Source organism: Elephantulus edwardii, unplaced genomic scaffold (assembly GCF_000299155.1).
Source record: "Elephantulus edwardii isolate Elephantulus edwardi_28Jun2011 unplaced genomic scaffold, EleEdw1.0 scaffold00013, whole genome shotgun sequence".
Lineage (NCBI taxonomy): Eukaryota > Metazoa > Chordata > Mammalia > Macroscelidea > Macroscelididae > Elephantulus > Elephantulus edwardii.
The window spans coordinates 31812856-31829266 of record NW_006399763.1 but is presented as its reverse complement, the minus strand read 5'-3'; positions in this window follow the sequence as shown (position 1 = coordinate 31829266).

Below are 16411 nucleotides of genomic sequence, written 5' to 3'. Positions count from 1 at the left end.
TTGCATTGCATCTGCTCCTTATATAACTGGGGATAGAAGCCCCCCAAAAAGTTATTTGCCTTTACACACTCATATTTGAGGCTATTACTTATTGCTAGCATGTTACCAATTTAAAAATAAAAAAGTAATTACCAATAATATGTGATTTTATGTATTTGTCTCAAAGTACCTAACTTGTGGTTTTAAACAGTACAGACTAGAAAGTGAAATATACAATGAAGGGGGAAATTCCCTTCATTATTCCAGTCCCATATTCTTGTGTGGCCTGTTGTGCTCCACCTCCCTCTTCTGGAAAGGGCCGAGACTAGAAGAGGAGACTCTTTATTTAAAGACTATTCGTTTCCATGGTTACTTGTCTGCTTCATCTTCTGAGTTGTAAACTGGGAAATTCTATCAAAGGGTTATCTAGGCAGTTGCTTTTGAAATGGTGCCTGCTATTAGCTACTTGCTTCATTCACCTTTGTTTCCCAGCAATCTTTTGAATTTGGTGGCTCTGTTTCCACCAAATGAAGCAAGTAAAATGAAACAATCTGGAGTTGATGACAATCTGTTGGTGTGTGTAGGCTGTGCTCTCTTAACAGTATGTTGTCAGGTATGTTGGTAGGCTGTGGTGGTGGAGCCACCTAGTGACCATGAGATTTGTTCAACTTGATGTCCCCCAGCCCTTGCTCCCAGAGGCTTGGCCAGCATTGTGCTCCAAGGGCTACAGAGCCAACTCAGCAAGCTAAGAGATTGGCTTGAACATGGTTCACATTTTATAGATGAAGAAAAAGAAACAAGTTTGTTGTAAAAATTACTAGCTGCCAACAGATGTGGTGCAGAATGTTGAAAATTTTTCTTGCTACATGGCTGTGTTGTTGTGTGCCATTGAGTTGGAATTTACCCATAGCTGACCCTCCAGCAGGTTTTTAGCAGTAAATTTACACAGAGGGAGATTGTCCTTCCTAGGAATATGCTATTAATGTGAATGAGGTGAACAGCACCTTTTAGGTGGTGGTAGTGGTTACTATTATCATCAGGTGCTATTGAATTGAGTACGATTCACAGTAACCCTATAACAACTGATCTGAACACTGTCCTATCTCATGCCATCCTTACAATCTCAAACCCATTGCCACAATCACAGTATCAACCCACCTGGCTGAGGGTCATCCTCTCTTTTTCCACGCCTTCACCTTCCCAAGCATGATGTCCCTCACCAAAGAATAGCCTCTTGGAAGCAGGAGTGGCATCCACTTCCATAATAGCTTGCCTGCAGAAACCCTATGAACATGAAGAAAGAAAGAAAGTCACACAAGTGTTGAGGATTTTCATTCATAGGGTCTGTATGAATTCCTTATGACTCGATGGCACTTAACAACAGTAACATCAACATAGAGAGTGATCTGTTGGCCTAGTGGTCAGAAAGTGATGCTATCAAGCCAAAGGTGGGTGACTTTTAATCCGCGGCCCTCAGACCTGTTTTTAATTGTTTTTGTTCAAACTTTCTTCTACATGATATAGCTCTTGTGTGTCCACTTGTGGTTGCTGTCAAGCTGAACACTGTAAAACTGATTTGTCAAATGTGTTAATGGTTTCCCATGGTGGACAGTGTTTGGTGGAGCTCCCTGATTAAAATAAGCCTGGAAGCAGGTGTGGCATCCACTTTTGTAATAGCTTGCCTCTGGAAACCCTATGAACCTGGAGAAAGGATGAAAGTCACACAAGTGTTGAGGACTTTCATTCATAGGGTCACTATGAGTCACCTACTACTCGATGGCACTTAACAACAACAACAACAAAAGCAATATGCTTAAAGTATGTGAGATAAAGCTTCATTGTCTTTGCCTCCAAAGAGCACTCTGACTGCACCCTCTCCAAGACACATTTGTTCTTTTCAACAGTTCATGGGATATTCACCACTCTTTTCCAATATCATGGTTCCAAAGGCATCAATTCTTCTTCTGTCCTCTTTAGTTATTGTCAAACTATCAGATGCACAGCAAGTGACCAAAAAAGATTACAGATTGAATCAGGTGCACTTTAGTCCACAAACTGACATCATTACTTCTCAGTAATTTGCAGAGATCCCTGACTCCAAATTTTCCCAGTGCAATACATCTCCTGATTGCTGGTATCAAGTGTATTCATTGTGGCTTCAAGTAAGATGAAGTTGTTGACAGCCTCAATCCTTTTTCCACCTATCATGATGTACATCAGGCACAAAGGCAATGAAAATGCCTTTGGAGTGGGAACATACAAATAAAGTGTATAGACTACTAATAAGTGGATGGGTCAGGTTTGCCATCCACCAGGCATAAATCAAAGCAGTTCAGAGGTAGAAAATTGGCATTTTGCTACTGTCAAGGAAAAAAGGGGGGAGAGGGATGCAGAGTTGAGCATGTCCTAATGGGTCAGAGATTCCTGTGTAAGATGGAGTCCCAGTCTAGCCTGTAGTAGCAGCATAGGTGGTAGAGAACCAAAGATCAATGTGAGATAGAACTGAACTGAAATTACCACTCCTTGGAGAAAGCTCTCACCCAAGCTTAATGGAGAGCTGGGAGAAATTACATAATTTTTAAGACTTAACAGACTAGCTGTGGGAGGCTAAAGGTCAGAGGGCCTTCATGTATGCTACAATCTGTCCTGGTTAAAGAATCGCATCCTGTTTTCCAACCTGACTTGTAAGCTGCCATTCCCTTAATTAGACCATAAGCACGGGTACTGCCTTTCAATTCTGTGTGGCTAATGCAATTGATTAGCAGATCCAAAAGGGAGAGACCTGGGAGGGACAACTGATGTTAGAATTGATAGAAGTAGGGGTGGATGTGTTTAGCCATGTCTGATCACATAGTAATCAGTTTTTCACTGTTGCTGTTGTGTAGATGATCCTTCTCCCTGGTATAATTAGTAGAGGTCAGATACCTCAGTCCCAAGCATACCAGTTTTCACAATGAATTTTAAGTCATCTCTATGAGACTATGATTTGGGCAGGGTGGAGTCCATAATACTGATGCTCTGAAAGAACTGTAGCTCAAATAGGTACAAAGGAAATAAAAGAAATAAGTAACCAAATGACCTGATGTTGATGATTTTAAGTTTTCCGGTAGGGTCTGTTTTTGTAGAGGTATGTTAGCAATCAATAGAAGGTTTGAGAGTATTTTTAATCAGTGTGAACAGTCATTCATGTAGAGTCTATATCAGAATTTTAGTCAATTTCTAAATGTTGAAGATATGTCCAAGGAACCTTCTTAAGAGGAATTAAATTCAGCTATTTCATTCCTCTTGAAAAATCACTTAATCTGCTTCTCCTGATGCTGACGTCCTGTGCCCGGACCTCATCTCCTGACACTGTCAGCCTACTACAGGACCTCCTCTCCTGATGTTGATACCCAGCACCAGGACCTCTTTCTTGACGCTAGAACCTGATGTGATGCATGCCAGGACCTGACATGACATGTGCAGGGAACAATACACATCAAGATTGATGTGCACTGGGAGCAACGCTGAAACTTCAGTGAGGTACTTTGTGGGGGTCACTGCTGTTTTGTTGTATCATGTGGGGCCCCTAACACTCAATCTGAAGGGAACAAAGTAGCTGGAGCTTGTTCTTGAAGAAAAACCAAGCCTTCCTGGTTTTCAGGTCTCTGCACTCTGCCTTACATCTCCTCATGTCCAGTCCATCATCTGGCTTTAACCTGAGCACCTTGGGCTACCCTAGCTACGGCAGTTGTCTGACTCTGAGGAGGTTGCTTTCGCAGACCATTTCCCTACCTAATTGATGCAAATCTTCCCTTGGGTCAGAAGGCAGAGAGAAACTCAGGCAGGGTAGCCATCTCATCCTATTCTGGAGCAGTGACTTCAGATCAAGAACCTGCGATCATCTCAGACATGAAAAACTCTATCACAGCAATGTCACATAGGAAGCAGGCTATCCCACCCCCTATACAAGTCCAAAGAAAGATGTCACCCCAAAATGACATGTTGTTGTTGTTGTTGTTATGTGCCGTCGAGTTGCTTGTGACTCATAGCAACCCTATGTACAACAACCCTAAACTCTGCTCTGTCCTGTGCCAATCGCACGGTCTCAGACACTCCCATCCCAATTATCCCAGTCACTGAATCAATCCACCTCATAGAGAGCCTTCCCCTCCTGCGCTGTCCCTCCACCCATCCAAGCATGATGTCCTTCTCCGAGGACCGGTCTCTCCTCACAACATGTCCAAAGTATGTTAGACGGAGCCTCAGAATCCTTGCCTCCAAGGAGCCACCCGGTTTAACCATTTCAGGACAAATCTGTTTGTTTTCCTAGCAGTCCGTGGTATTTTCAATACTCTTCTCCAGCACCATAGCTCAAAGGCATCAATTCTCCTTCTATCCTCCTTGGTCATTGTCCAACTCTCTGATGCATAACAAGTGATTGCGAAGACCATGGCCTGTATCAGACGCACCTTAGTCTCCAGAGAGACACCATTGCTCTTCAATACTTTGGAGAGGTCCCTAACAGCAGACTTTCCCATGGCAATGTGCCTTTAAATTTTTTGGCTGCTGGTGCCAAGACTGTTGACTGTGGAGCCAAGCAAACTAAAGCTTTGCAAAAGGAAAAGGAGCTTTGAAAAGGCAAAGGAGGTTGAGTTTTCAAGTATGGAAATACAAAGGAAGAGGAACAGTTGTAAGCAGACACTGGTGATTGGGACATGGAATGTGAGAACCATGAATGTAGGAAAATTAGATATTGTTAAGGAAGAAATGGAACGCATAAATATTGACATACTAGGAAGTGGTGAGATGAGATGGACTGGCATGGGGCATTTTGAGTCGGATGACCATATGATTTATTACTCTGGAGATGAAAAGGTGAAGAAAAATGGAGTTGCTTTCATAGTTAAAAAAGTCATTGCTAGATCCATCTTGAAGTACAATATTGTCAGTGACAGGATAATATCTATACGCATACAAGGAAGTCCAGTGAATACCACTATCATTCAAACATATGCACCAAGAACCAGAGCCAAGGATAGGATATAGAAGATTTTTACCAACTTTTAAAAAAATGACATAGTATCTATAAATTTCCTGAAGCCAGAAGGTCTAATGAAACTTTTGACACAGAATTTAAAAGAACAATGATTGGATATTCTCAATGGGTAAAAGACAAACTTGAAGAATTATAGGATATTGCAAGTAAAAACCAGGAAGAGCATAAAATAAAAATCAAAACAATACAGATAAAACAAATGAAGCATTAGAGACTCTGGAAAAACAAGAAACCATAATCCAAAATATTAGAACCAATGTTTCAGATGCTGTTAACATGATGGAGGGACACATGAACAGGATTGAAGATATGAAACACAAATCAGTGAAATAGAAGATAGGATTGCTACCACTGATCTGCTAAAACAAAAAGCAGAATAAAAAAGGAAAGAAAAAACCCTAAGAATAATGTGGGAGACACTATCAAGAGGAATAGCATGCACATAATCAAAATCCCAGAACAGGACAGAGTAACCAAAGGCACCAAAAATGTTGTGAAAGAATTATTAGAAGAAAACATTTCAGGCATAATAAAGAATGAGAGAATATATATTCAAGAATCTGAGAGAACACCATATGGAATAGACCCCCAAAAGAAAAACACCAAGACATATCATAGTCAAATTTGCCAGAACCAAAGATAAGGAGAGAATCTTGAAAGGAACGAGGGAGAAACAAAGAGTAATATACAAGGGACAGCAAATAAGATTAAGTAATGATTTTCAGCAGAAACCATGTGAGCAAGAAGACAATGGAATGACATACAAAAAACACTCAAAGAACACAACTGTCAATGAAGAATATTGTACACAGCAAAATTGTTGATCAAATATGAAGGAAAGATCAAGATATTCCCAGAAAAAACAGAACCTAAGGGAGTTTGTAAAAACAACACCAGTGTTGCAGGAAACACTTAGAAACATCCTTCTTACAGAGGTGCCACAAAAAGCAGGATGGACCAAAGTAACTCGCAACAACACCAAAAAGAACTCAACAAAATAATAGTAATAAAAAGTGTCTCTCAATAATCACACTGAATGTGAATGGCTAAAATGCACCACTGAAGAGAAAAGGAGTAGCAGATTGGATTTAAAAACTCCAAAATCTATCAATATGCTTTCTACAAGAGATACACCTGAAGAAAAACTAAAATTAAAAGGGTAACCAGAAAATGGTAACCAGAAAAAAGCAGGAGTAGCAATATTAATCTCTGATAAAATAAATTTCAATGCAAAGACCATCACAAAGGATAAAGAAGGTCAATACATGATGCTTAAAGTGTCAGTGAACAAAAGTACATAACAACAATAAATATCTATGCAACAAATGAAAGGCTTGTGAAATATATAAAACCAGCATTAACAAAACTGAAAAAGGAAATAGATAACACTACTATAGTAGTTGGAAACTTCAATACACACTCTCAAGAAAATATAGAACTTCCAGAAAGAAACTCAATAGAGAGGCTGAAGAATTAAACCATGCAATAAACCAACTTGATATCGTAGATATTTATAGGCTAAGACACCCCCATAAATCACAGTATACCTTCATCTCCAATGTAAATGGAATGTTTTCCAGAATAGCTAACATTTTAAATCACAAGGCAAGCATCAATAAATTTAAAAAACAGAAATAATACAAAATATCTTCTCTGACCACAAAGCTACAAAATTAGAAAATTAATAACAAGAGAATAAAGGAGAAAAAATCATACATTTGGAAGCTGAACAACAACTTGCTTGAACACGACTGGGTACAAGAAGAAATAAAAAATGAAAATAAAAGTTTCCGGAAACAAACACAATGAAAACACAACTTATCAAAACCTCTGGGAAGCAGCCAAAGCAGTAAACAGAGGTTAATTTATAGCAATAAGGAAACACATCAAAAGACAGGAAAAAAATGACCATTGAATCTTTAACCCAACATCTCCAACAAATTGAAAAAGAACAGCAGGAAAACCTGACACTTGAAGAAAACCCTGAAATTATAAAAACTAGAGCAGAAATAAATGAAGTAGAAAACAGAAAAACAGTTGAAACCATCAACAAAACCAGGAGCTGGTTCTTTGAAAAGGTCAATAAAATCAACAAACCACTATCAACATTAGCAAAAGAAAAGAAGGAAAAGACACAAATAATCTGAATAAGAGATGAAATGGGCAACATCACAGCAGAACCCAATAAAATAAAAACAATAGAATATTATTAAAACCATTCTCAAACAAATATAAAAACTTAGAGGAAATGAACAAATTCTTAAAAAAATCACAAACTACCTAAACTGACACAAACAAAAATTGAACAACTGAACAGATCCATTACAAAAGAAGAACTTGAAAAGGAAATTAAAGAACATCCAGTAAAAAAAAGCCCTGGGCCAGATGGTTTGATAAGTGGATTTTATCAAACATTCAGAGAAGAACTATTATCAATTTTACATAAATAATTTCAGAAAATAGAAAAAGATGGAATTCTCCCAGGAGTCTCTATGAAGCAAACATATCAAAGCTAGGTAAAGACACCACCAAAATAGAAAACTATAGGCCAATATCTCTCAAGAACATAGATGCAAAAATCCTGAATAAAATCCTGGTCAATAGAATCCAACAAGAGATAAAAAAAATAATTCACCATGACTAAGTGGGATTTTTAACAAGTATGCAAGGACGGTTCAACATACGAAAAATAATCCAGGTAATTTATCACATCAACAAATTAAAGAACAAGAAACACATCATCCTATCAACTGATGTAGAAAAGGCCTTTGACAAAATCTAACACCGTTTCCTGTTAAAACACTCAACAAATTGTGATTAGAGGGGAATTTCTTCAATATAGCAAAAAAATATATATACACAAACCCGAGAGCCAACATTGTTCTCAATGGAGAGAGGGGGAGAGGTTAAAGGCATTCCCTTTGAGAACAGGAACTGGGTGAGAATGCCCACTATCACCTCTCCTATTCAATATTGTATTGGACGTTTTAGTGATAGCAATAAGACAAGAGAAGGAATTAAGAGGTATCCAAACTGGCAAAGAGGAGGTAAAATTATCTATATATGCAGATGATATGATAGTGTACTTAGAAAACCCTAAAGACTCAGGAAGAAAACTACTGGACATAGTTGACCAATTCAGCAAAGTGGCAGGGTACAAGATCAACATATAAAAATCAATTGGGTTTTTCTACAGTGACAAAGAGAATACAAAACTGGAGCTAAGAAAAACAATACCCATCACAATAGCTAAATACAAGATTAAGTACTTGGGAGTAAATCTAATATGAAACACAAATCATCTATTCAAAGAAAATTACAAAACTTTACCAGAAGAAACAAAAAGAGACCTGGAGAAATGGGAGAATATGCCTTGCTCATGGATAGGAAGACTCAATATTGTGAAAATGTCAATAATACTAACGGAAGTCTACATATTCAATGCAACCCCAAAACAAATAGCATTCTTCAACGAGACGGAAAAGGCAATACCCAGTTTCATTTGGAATGGAAAGAGACCCTGAATAAGCAAAACACTGCTTAAAAAGTGAAACAATGTAGGAGGCATCTCACTCCCTGATTTCAAATTCTACTACACTGCCATGGTGGTCAAGACACTGTTGTACTGGTACAAAGACAGACATATATAGATCAAGGGAATAGAATTGAGAACCCAGAAATCAGCCCATCTACGTATGGTAAACTGATTTTTGACAAGGAGATGAAATCAGTCATGTGGGGAAACGACAGCCTTTTTAACAAACGGTGTTGGCAAAATTGAAAAGCACCTGCAGAAAACTAAAACAAGACCCACACCTCACACCATAAAAAAGAAAAAAAATCAACACAAAGTGGATCAAGGACCTAGGACTAAAACCAAGGACTCTAAACTTAAGTAGAGAAAACTTTGTAAGAACCCTAAAAGCACTAATCCACAACACGAACAGTCTTGCAAGGATCCTGCAAAACCTACAACCAAGGGAGGATAAAATAGATGAATGGGTCTTTTTAGGAATCAAATCCCTATGTACATCCAAAAATTTCTCCAACAGGGTAAAAAGGGAAGCCACAGACTGGGAAAAAAATATTTGATAATGACATTTCTGTTAAGGGACTTAGATCTAGAATTTATAGAATACTTGAGCACCACTACAAGATAATGGTAAACAACCCAATTGCAAAATGGGCACAAGATATGAACAGACACTTCACCAAAGAAGACATTCAGATAGTGAACAAACACATGAAGAAATGTTCAAAATCCCTAGCTCTAAGAGAGATGCAAATCAAAACAACTATGTGATATCATCTTACCCCAATAAGAATAACAAAATTCAACAGAGCAGCAAACAACAAATGCTGGCAAGATTGTGGTGGAACTGGAAACCTCCTTCACTGTTGGTGTGAGTGTAAAATAGTGCAACCACTATGAAAGGCTGTATGGCATTTTCTCAAAAAGCTGGAAATGGAAATACCATTTGACCCAGCAATTTCACTACTGGGAATATACCCTAAAGAAACCATAACTGCCACCCAAACAGATATACGCACACCATGTTTATTGCTACTTTATTCACAATGGGAAAGAGTTCTAAACAACTCAAGTGCCCATCAACCAACAAATGAATAGAGAAGCTGTTGTATATTCACACAATGGAATATTTTGCAGTACTGTAAAACAAAGAACTCATGAAATATTATACCAAATGAGTGACCATAGTGGACATTATGCTGAGTGAAATATCTCAGTCACAAAGAGAAAAATGCATAAAATTATAAAATGGGACTGACATGGGGGTTGGGGAAAAACTAAGAAAAGGGCATAAATAATGTACACATCATTGAAATAGACAAGTGAGAAAACTGTATAAAAGGAATGTAAGATTAGGTATTATTGGCATGGTAAGAGTCCAGAATAAGAGCTGCACAGTAAAGTGAACTTGAGGGGAGGGACTGTATAATAATGAAAGAATTTTTTTCCAAAGAAAAATGTGAACCGAGGGGAGGGGTCAGCGAGAAAACATGCAACAAAGAATGAATGGAAATGTAAGTTCTCTATAAATTTTCATTAAAATCTCAATTTCAAAAAGGAAAAAAAAAAAGAGTTATAGCCTTGTCAATGGAAGGGAAACTTCCTATGAGCTGGAATCAACCCAAAGATAGTGAATGTTTAGTGATGTCAATGTTCACTTATGTGGTAGCATGTATTTATTCCCCATTTGTGACTCAGTAATATTCCATGGTATGTATGTATGTACATATGCAAAAAAAGAAAATAACTTAATCTGACTATACTTTCAAATAATATATTATTGATTTTCCTTTCTCAAAAAATAAGCTAATCACTGACCAATAATTTATTTCCAACTTTTGCCCAGCTTTTTAAATAAAATATTAGCATTTAAAATAGTATTGGTCTTGGGAGGGACTGGAGAGCATTATGCTCAGTGAACTAACTCAGTCTCAGAAGGACAAATACCGTATAAGACCATTATTATAGAACATGTATAAGGATACAAGAGGGGAAGGGTGGGAGCAGAGGAGTGAAGATGGTGGGGACTGGGGTAGTTAATCATAGCATCACACAATTTAATGGGTAGAGGGAGAGGTAGTAAGGGAAATAAGAAATACCTGGTGTGAAAAGCAATGCATGTAAGCTTTTAAGTAAACCCATATATAATAAAAATTTTATTTAAAAAATATTACAAATTTCTAGTTGGAAAATTAAAATAGATTATTTCTCCATTCATAATGAAACATAATTAAGTAAAAGACAATTCTTTAAGATCCTCAAATTGTTAGCATTATGTGAAATTTTTCTTTCTTCTTAAACTTAGATCCTGCCAAGTAAATCTTAAAATTTCAGTTTCTTACACTATCTTCAGTTTTGAGGAAATTTGAACATATTAAAAAGACAACCCTACACTCCTCTCTGCCTAAAGTGTTCCAAAACCAAGTGAGCATGAGATCCATTTTAATAACTTTTGACCTGGAGGATTCCTCAATTATTTTGTTACAGAGACTATAGATAGTACTGGGGTGACAAACCATGGTACTATTGAGCAGATGATACAAAATACATGAACTTTTAGACACATAGAAAATCAGAAAACTGATCTCCTCTTTGCTCTTTCTATATTATTTTGTTGTTATATACCATAGAGTTGAAACCAACCCATAGCTGACCCTCCAGGAGGTTTAGAGCTAAAAGCCTCTTGCCCAAGTTAGTTGGACAACTGTGGGAGGGAGAGCCAATATTGGCAGGACTGAGAACTTTGTAACACTGACCTGAAGCTGTGATGTTCAAGGCTGAGTTGTCTGCAAGCATATTTCAGAATCTGTCCTGACTCTATTCTGCTACTAACCTGGATTATAAATTTTTAACTTTTTCACTATGGTTCGGTGTCATCTGTGAGCTATCACATTGGATTTTAGACCCAGTTAAGAAGGACAATATCTTCCCATGCAATTAACTGCCTCTGAAAACCCACTTGAGGGTCTGCTATGGGTCGGTTCCAATTCAATGGTACACAACAACAACAGAAACAAAGAAGTAGGATTGGTGTTGGGATGAGTAAAAAGAGGTATGGGAGTATGGAACATATGCTTGACCTCATAGGAATTGGTTTTCTGTTGCTGATGTTGCTGCCAGAGACAATTCCCCTTTGTGAAGTTGGTAAAGGTCAGATATGGCCATCCCTACATGATCCTTGCTCTTTTTACACTAACAATGTGAACAAAGTAAATAGCAGTTTTGAGGTGGGAAAATAAAATAGAAAATATAGACTACTAACATTGGAGTTGGTGAGTTTTTTCATCCTGATAGGCTTAAATTGAATAGGTTCAAAAGTAGAAAGTGAGAATCTTGTTACTAGAAAGAAAGAAAAAAATGAAGAGTGCAATGCATCATTCTGGGCCGGAGATTCCTGTTTGAGGTGGACCAAGACCAGAGTAGCAGTAGAGGTGGCAGAACAACAGAAGCAGGAAACATACCTAAACTGGAAATTCTGGCTCCTGGAGACAATGCCAAGGGGCTTTGCTCAATCTTGCTCAAGGACTGGAGGGAAACATCAAAATTGGCATGATTTGGGGGCCTTTTTAATACTAATCCAGTGTTACAAAATCATGAGACTGAAGGTCAAAGGATCTGAGTGCATGTCTGAGAAACTGTGCTAACTAAATAATTGTATTCTGTTTCCAACCTAAAAAGTAAACTATTGATCCTGAATAAACCCTGTGATTCTAAGTATTGTGAGTGAGTTCTATGTGACCATTCCAACAGATTAGCAGACCTGGTAGTAGAGCAGAGAGAGCTTAGAGAAGGATGGTTGGTGTTAGAGTTGATAGGAGGAGGTTGGAGAATGTGGAGGCATGTCTGACCTGACAGGAATTGGTTTTATGCTGTTAATGTTGTGAATGAGGATTGTTCTCCCTCGTGAGTAATAGAGATCAAATGCTGCCACCCCAGAGCTACCTGCATTGTATTTATAACTACTTACATTTCAAAAACAAGCCAATAAGACAGTGTTGTAAAGCATAGGACTTTTACTATATATGGACTGTTTGCAGAAATGAGGTTGGGGATTGAATTTTGTACATTCAATGATGTATTCATCATTTGTCATTCATAATTCAAGATGTGCAGCCTGGGTTTAGAAGAGACTGGGGTACTAGGGGTATTATAGCTAATGTCAGATGAATCTAGGCTGAAAGTAGAGAGTACCAGAGGAATGTCTATCTGTGTTTCATTGACTGTGCAGAGGCCTTTTTGACTGTGTGGATCACAACTGTGGCTGGCTCTGAGAAGAATAGGAATCCCTGAAAGGTTGATTGTGTTTATTGTGAAACCTATACTTGGACCAGAAAACAGTTGTCAGAAAGGAGCAAGGAAACAATGCATGGTTCAAAATTGGGAAGGGTGTATGCCAGGGATGTGTCCTATCTCCATACCTTTTCAATTTATATGCAGAACAGATCATTTGGGAGGCTGGGCTCTATGACAAGAAATGTGTCATCAGTATTGGAGGAAGATTCATCAACAACCTGTGTTATGCAGATGGAACAACCCTGCTTGAAATTGAGGAGAACGTGAAGCACTTGTACAAGGTCAAAGACTATAGTCTTCAATACGAATTGAAGATCAACATCAAGGAAACACAGATTCTCACCACTGAGCCAACTGACAACATTATGATAGATGGTGAAGAGACTGAGATTGTTAAAGCCTTCATTTGCTTGGCTCCAGAATCAACACTTTTCGTACCAGCAGCCAGGAAATCAAAAGATGAATTGCATTGGGAAAGTCTACTTACAGGGGGACCTCTCCAGAGTACTGAAGAGCAATGATGTCAGTCTGGAGACTAAGGTGTCCCTGATCCAGACCACAGTCTTTGTAATTACTTGCTATGCACCAGAAAAATGGAAAATGACTAGGGATAATAGAAAGATACTTTATACCTTTGAGCTATGGTGCTGGAGAAAAGTATTGAATATACCATGGACTGTTAGGAGAACAAATAGATTCATCTTGGAGAGGGTGAAAACAGGATGCTCCTTAGAAACAAGGATTCTGAAGCCTTGTCTGGCATACTTTGGGCATGTTGCAAGGAGGGACTAGTCCTTAAAGAGGGACATCATGCTTGGAAGGGTGGAAGGATAGCACAAGAAAGGAAGACTCTCAATGAAATGGATTTATTCAGTGACAGAGGTAATGAGGGTAGGTATATCAGAGACAATAAGTTTGGCATAGAGCAGGTTGTAGGGCTATTGTACATATAGTTACTATGAGTTGCAAGTGACTCAAAAGCACATAATAACAACATTCAAATATCTTTTTTAAAAAAAGGCCAATGGTGTCTATACACACAGGCCTCACCTGATGAACTACCCAGGAATCAGACTGACAGCTTCTGTGGAGAAGTCATTGGAGAAGCTCAATATCAAGTCAAAGCCAGACTAGGTGTTGACTATGGAACAGACTATCAGTTACTCATGTGCAAGCTCAAATTGAGGCTGAAGAGAAAAAAAGCTCACAAAAACCAAAACACAACCTTGACTCCACCCCACTTCAATTTAAAACCATATTAAGAACAGATTTGAGGCATTAAACACCAATGATTGGAGACAATATTAACTGTGGGATGACATCAAGGATATCATCCATGAAGAAAATCAGAGGTCATTACAAAGACAAGGGAGAAAGAAAAGACTAAAATAAATGTCAAAAGAAAATCTGAAAATGGCACTAAAGCATCAAGAAGCCAGAAGCCAAAATAAAGAGAAGGGAAGCCTAAGTAAAAAGGAAAAATGGGAGATTTCCGAGGGTAACTTGAGAAGACAAAGCAATACATTAAAATAGAATATGCAAAGAGCTGGAGTTGGAGAGAAAAAAGGGAAGAACTCACTTGGCATTTTTAAAGTGAAGGACAAAAAAACAAGTTCAAGTCCTTGAATGTTCTAGGAAACATCAAAAGAAGATAGAAGGAATACACAGAGTCACTGTACCAAATAGGTTGATTGATATTTCAGGAAGCAGTATATGATCAAGAGCCAATGGTAGCAAAGGAAGAAGGTAAAACTTCACTGAAGACAACAGCAAAAATAAGGGCCCAGGAATTTATGGGATATCAACTAGCATGTTTCAAGTAACAGGTACAAACTTGGATGTGCTCATCTGTCTGTGCGAGAAAATTCAGAAGACAGCTACCTGGCCAGCTGTCTGAAAGAGATTCATATTTATCCCCATCTTCAAGAAAGGTGATTCAACAGAAAGTAGAAATTATCAAACAATATTACTGATGTCACATGCAAGCAAAATATTGTTGTTGTTATTGTTGTTATGTGCCGTCGAGTCGTTTGCGACTCATAGCGACCCTATGTACAATAGCCCTAAACTCTGCTCTGTCTTGTGCCAATCATACTGTCTCTGACAATCCCATCCCGACTACCCCAGTCACTGGATCAATCCATCTCATAGAGGGCCTTCCCCTCCTGTGCTGTCCCTCCACCCTCTCCAGTATGATGTTCTTCTCCAAGGACGGGTCTCTTCTTACAACATGTCCAAAGTATGTTAGATAGAGCCTCCAAAGAGCCACCCGCTTTAGCCCTTTCCAGGATGAATCTGTTTTCCTAGCAGTCCATGGTACTCTCAATACTCTTCTCCAGCACCACAGCTCAAAGGCATCAATTCTCCTTCTGTCCTCCTTGGTCATTGTCCAACTCTCTGATGCATAAGAAGTGATTGCAAAGACCATGGCCTGTATCAGACACACCTTAGTCTCCAGAGAGACACCATTGCTCTTCAGTACTTTGGAGAGATCCTTAACAGCAGACTTTCCCATGGCAATGCGCCTTTTAATTTCCTGGCTACTAGTGCCAAGAGTGTTGACTGTGGAGACAAGCAAACTAAAGCTGTGAACAATCTCAATCTCTTCACCATCCATCCTGATGCTGCTAACTGGTCCCGTGGTGAGAATCTTTGTCTTCTTAACATTGACCCTCAATCCATTTTGGAGGCTCCAGTCCTTGACCCTCTGCAGCAAATGCTTCAGGTCCTCCTCAGTTTCAGCAAGCAGGGTTGTGTCATCTTCGTAACGCAGATTGTTGATAAATTGTCCACCAAACTTGACCCCACATTTCTCCTCATAGAGCTCAGCATCCTGGATAATCTGTTCTGCATACAGGTTGAAATGGTATGGAGATAGGATGCATCCCTGGAGTACGCCCTTCCCAATTTTGAACCATGAAGTGTTCCTTTGCTCTGTTCTGACGACTGCCTCCTGGTCCAAGTAAAGGTTTCTCATTAGCACAATCAAGTGTTCTGGGATTTCCATTCTTCTCAGAGTCAGCCACAGTTTGTTATGATCCACACAGGCAAACGCCTTTGCATAGTCAATGAAACACCGATAGACATTCCTCTGGTATTCTCTGCTTTCAGCTAAGATCCATCTAACATCAGCTACAATATCCCTAGTACCACGACCTACTGAATAATATTCTTATCATTCTACTGTTGTTGCTGTTGATTGCTGTCAAGTCGAGCATGACTCATAGCGACCCTTTGAACAAAAGACCTGAAGCCCCTCTACAACTATCATTGCGTCTCAAAGTTCATAGAGTTTCCAGAGGCATGTTGTTTAGGAAGTGAATGCCACTCCTTCTTCAAAACTAGCACATTGTTTAGGCATTGGAAATGCCCCTCACTAACTGCATCTGAATCTGAATTTGACCAAATCACACACAGAGGCAGCACCTAGACTCCAAGGCCAGCAATGCACTGCACCTTGCCTTAAATAATGGACTTACATCTCTGTCTTAGTCGTTTAATACCAACAGTGAGATCTCAGCCCTAACTCAGCTAAAAAGATCATTCTTGTGTTCCAATCTTACTATCTC